This window comes from Carlito syrichta, unplaced genomic scaffold (assembly GCF_000164805.1).
Source record: "Carlito syrichta isolate Samal-C Ts95f unplaced genomic scaffold, Tarsius_syrichta-2.0.1 Scaffold308194, whole genome shotgun sequence".
NCBI lineage: Eukaryota > Metazoa > Chordata > Mammalia > Primates > Tarsiidae > Carlito > Carlito syrichta.
The window spans coordinates 111,090-115,543 of record NW_007252290.1 but is presented as its reverse complement, the minus strand read 5'-3'; the positions used below and the strand labels follow the sequence as shown (position 1 = coordinate 115,543).

The following is a 4,454-nucleotide window of genomic DNA, read 5'->3' as shown; positions in this document are numbered from 1 at the left end:
TCTCACTCTGTCGCCCAGACTGGAGTGCAGTGACCGCTCCCGGCCACCGCCGCCTTGACCTGCTGGGCTCCGGCGATCCTTCCGCCTCAGTCTTCCAAGTAGCTGGAACTACAGGGCGCACGCTACCACGCCCAGCTATTTTTTGATTTATTGTAGAGATGAGGTCTCGCCAAGTTGCCCAGGTGGGTCTCAAACCCGCGGGCTCAGGCAATTCACTCACCTTGGCCTCCCAAAGCGTGGGATTACAAGCTGAGCCACCGAACCCAGCCAGCCCCAAACTTTTTAAAGCAGTAGACAATTTCACCTTTTAATCTGTGGAATCCCAATTACATAAATAAGACTGGGATTACTCTGTTGAAAGCAAGTGTGGAAAGCCAAGAACGTGACTGCTTCCTTCCCCCTACCTCCTGACCTCAGAGGTGTCCCTGAAAAAACCTCTAAAAAGTCTAAGACTCCACGAGATCATTTGAAAACCACCAGGCTGGCCGATAAAGAGGATGACAGAGTGACGCTAGCTTCTATTTACTAAGCATTTACTATGTCTGAGGCGTTACACTTAGTGCTTTATCTCGTGAGAGCCTCACAACCATTTTGAAAATTCATAATTAGCCAGGAGAGGTGGCTCATGCCTGTAAACCCAGCACTGGGAGGCAGAGGCGAGAGGACTGCCTGAGCCCAGGAGTTTGAGACTAGCTTGGGCAACTTGGCGAGACCTCGTCTCTACAATAGATCAAAAAAATTAGCTGGGCTCACGTGATGGCACGCACCTGAGGTTCCAGCCACTTGGAAGGCTGAGACGGAAGGATCTCCTGAGCCCAGCAGGTTGAGGCTGCGGGGACTGTGAGTGTGCCACTACACTCCAGCCTGGGTGACAGAGTAAGACTCTGACTCAAGAAAAAAAAAAAATAAGAAAATACATAATTATCTCCTTTCATAAATGAAGAGACCAGGGCTTAACTTTCTCACTTGCCCAGAGCCACTCAGCAAGGAAATCAGGCTTTGAATCTGAGTAGGGATTAACTGCCACACTGTGCCGTTAGGATCCCTTCCAGGGGCAAATCCCTCATCCTAACTGGGGGAGGGTGGTGGAGACTTGAAGGAGGAGAGATGGAGAAAAAGAGAAAGCAGAGGGAACTAAGGAGGATGAGAGAGACGGGGGCAAAAGCGGGGTTAGCAAGCTGGAGTCAAAAGCCAGGAGAGGGGAGAGGAAGCTGAAGGGCCAGAAGGCCAAGGGGAGGAAGAAAGGAAGAGGGTGGGGGAGGGGTGGGAGGAGAGGGGAGGAGGAACAAGCAGGGTGCAGGGCTGCACCCCCCTTTTGGGGGAGGTCGTGGGGGAATGGGTCGGCCAGTGGTTCTCCTGGGATCTCTCAGTTCGTGTTTCCCATGACATCCCTCTCTCAGATGGGGCAGGATGGAATGAAAACTCCCTGGGTCTCCCCCAACCCAGGAACCCCAAGTCTTCCTGTCTCATTTTCAGGGCTCTCCCAGGCCTCTCCCAGGCTTCTCCCAGGACACAGAGGCCCCATCCCTGGACCTTTTTGCTCCAAAACCCTCCTCCTTTCTACTCCTCCCAGTCCAGTCCCTACCCCCCCAGCTATTTTCTCCCAAAGGCAGAATCCTTCCCCCTCCAGCTCAGGGTCTTCCATCAGGTCTTTCTCTAACACCCCAGCATGGGATGGAGCACCTTTTGAAGCCATGTTCAGTCTGTGTTTCAATTTCAAGGGAGGACTTGTCGCCCCCACGCCGCCCTAGAGCAGCCCCCCTTCCTCAATATCCCCTTATGAGCCACCTCCTGGCATGGCCCTGGCTAGAAATATTCAACCTGCTCCTTCCTCGCCAGGCATCAGGAGGCCACGTTTCTCCCCACCGCAATCTCACAACAAAGCTAGCCTGGCCTGCCCTAGCTAGGCCAGGGCCTGGCCAGGCCAGGGGCACCCTTTGCCTTCAGCCCCCTGAAGGGGGCAGGGAGGGAGGAGCCAAGGCCTGAGGAGGCGGGGCCGGGTTCCCTCCCAAACCGGGAAGGGAAGGCCGGACGTCTTGGATCCTTGTTGTCAGCTTGATGGCCTAAACCGGATCATCCCAGCCCCTACTTTCTCAGAGTCTTCTGACCGTGGGACCACAGGATCAAAAGTCAAAAGCGCTTCTCTGATTGCCCAATGTGTGTTATGCGGCAGGGGTGGGAAATTAAGGAGGCTGGGGGGACAGGGAGGCGGGGCCAGTTCAGCACGAGGAGGGTTAACTTGGTGAGGCCGGGAAAATCTCAGCGTCTGCAGCAGCCAAGCGTGGATGGAGTAGTTTTGAGGGGGAAATTCCCCCTCCTCTGGGGCACCATGAGGTCTACATCTGGGGCTCACTCACCCCCAGCCACACCCTTGAACAAAAATCTTTGCCGGGGGACAGAAGAGGGGCTTAACAGGGACCTACGGCTCCCCATTCACCTTCTAGGGAGGGGCAGCCACTTTCCCCACCCAGAGGGCAGAGGGGCACACCTCACCTCCTTTCCCTGACTTCCATGCCCCTGGAGGTACAGGGGTGGGGGTGTGAACACGTAATCTGTGGGGGAGGGGACTGCTGCGGCCTGTACCCCTACCCAAGATTCCTCCGAGAGTTCAATACTGCCAAAACTCAGCACCGTCAGCTACCAACACTAGCCAAAACAGTTTCTTGGGGACCAGCCACCCAGCCCAGGGGAGGGTCCAGAAAGGCCCCTCTAGCCCACCCCCCACACACAGTCCAAGCCCCCGACCCTCCCTCCTTGGAGGCAACCCCTCACCTTGGCAACCCCTGGGCTGTCTTCTCCCTCTCTCAGCGGGCACGGCCAGGCCCCATGGGTCTGTGGCTCTGTCCAGCGAGCTCAAGGTTGGACTTGCTGGCACCCCCACCCCCACCCCCACCAAAAAGAAACAAAAATAAAACACTCTCGCACACACAAACACACACGCGCGCACGCGCGCGCACACACACACACACACACACACACACACACACTCCTCTCCTGGCCTTCCTCCTCAGTGTAAGCAGTGGCTGCCCCAGCCCGCTGTTTCCGGCTTCTCTTTCTACCCAGGTCCCTCCCTGGAGCGCTGACGACACAGAGAAGAGAAAGTGGGCTGGAGGAGGAAGAGGAAGAAAGTGGGGTGAATGCGTGTGCCTCCTGTGTCCGTGGGGGACCATGTGAGGGGTCACGACTGGGGTCCAGGCCCCGGAACAAGGCTGGAGGGGAGGCCGACCCCTACCTACTCTGGCCCCCTTGAAAGTGGTAACTTTTCTCCAGAAAGTCACCTAATATCAAACAGAGCCACACCACCCCAAAGTGCCTGGTCCCCCTACTCCAACTCAGGCTAGGGTTGGGGTTTGGGCCCAGGAGGGACTGGGCTTTCCGGGTCCTCAGGAAATCCCTCTGGACTCTGCGCTCCCTCCAGCGGGAGACCCTGGAAAGCAGCCGGGAGCTTGACGCCGGCTGGAACTCCTTGGTCCTCCTTCCTTCTCGGCCGGGAACGCCTTAGAGGTCGCGTGACCATGGAGGAGACAGTGGGGGAGGGGAGCCCTCGGCTCCTAGTTCTGGAAGACTCCAGGAGTCCCCTGGACGGAAGCCAGTCTTAGCCCTCTCCTCATGGGGCATCTCAGACCCTGGTGGAAGCATGCACGAGCTGGAGCTGCTGCCTGCACGTTCAACAAGGGGCAAGTTTGAATATGAATCTGCTGGCGAAGTTCCTATCTGTTTCTGGGGTAAACACTGAGACACGCCCAGAAACAAACACTCACATGCACAATTCCCTGGCCACAAAACTACACACACACACACACACACACACACACACACACACACACACACACACAGGTGCAGGCAGGCTCACACGCATGTCGGCACTCAGAGCCACTTGCGATCAAGACACCACACACACACACACACACACACACACACACGTCTTGCTCAGCTTCTGAGTCATCATCGTAACTAGACTCGTGGATGCAGCTTTTGCTGGGGGAGGAACTGGAGGAGACCGAGGAACCCAGAGAGCCCTTTACACCCCCAAACTTGAGAGCCCTGGTGTGTGGAAAGAGTGGAGTCTGAGAGGCGGTGGGAGGTGAGAGGTTTCCATTCCCCTCCACTCCCTTAACAAGGCTGGGCCGAGGGGCCAAAGCTCAGCCTCTGCTGCCCCCTGGTGCCCAAACTGATCCCCAGAACCCAGCTCCTCCCCGCCCCCCCTCGGAGCTGGCAGGTCGGTGCAGGCAGGAGTGTGTGTGTGTGTGTGTGTGTGTGTGTGTGTGTGTGTGTGTGAGTGTGTGTGAGTGTGGATGTGTGTATTTTATACGTGAGTGAAGATAATCATTGGGGGGGTGTTCGAGAGGTAGTTATTCATTTCGAAAGCTTAATATAGTTTTAGCTTGAATTTCTAGTCTAGTCATCAGGTGAAAATCAGTGCTTTTCTAGTGATTTTAGATTCACACAAAACA

General features: G+C 56.1%; 1 protein-coding gene across 5 annotated transcripts in view; it reads right to left on the bottom strand.

The window, feature by feature from the left end:
- The window catches only part of STAT6 (signal transducer and activator of transcription 6), a 43,849-nt gene that overhangs the window by 16,573 nt on the left and 22,822 nt on the right, over positions 1-4,454 (bottom strand). For 4 of the 5 annotated variants that reach the window (XM_008065232.1, XM_021716138.1, XM_008065233.1 and 1 more), the window contains exon 1: positions 2,773-3,081. The exons of the other annotated variant lie outside the window; for it this stretch is intronic. The gene's annotated coding sequence lies outside the window, so the exon portion shown is untranslated. Of the gene's footprint in view, positions 1-2,772; positions 3,082-4,454 lie in introns of those variants that run through there. 5 annotated transcript variants of the gene reach the window in all.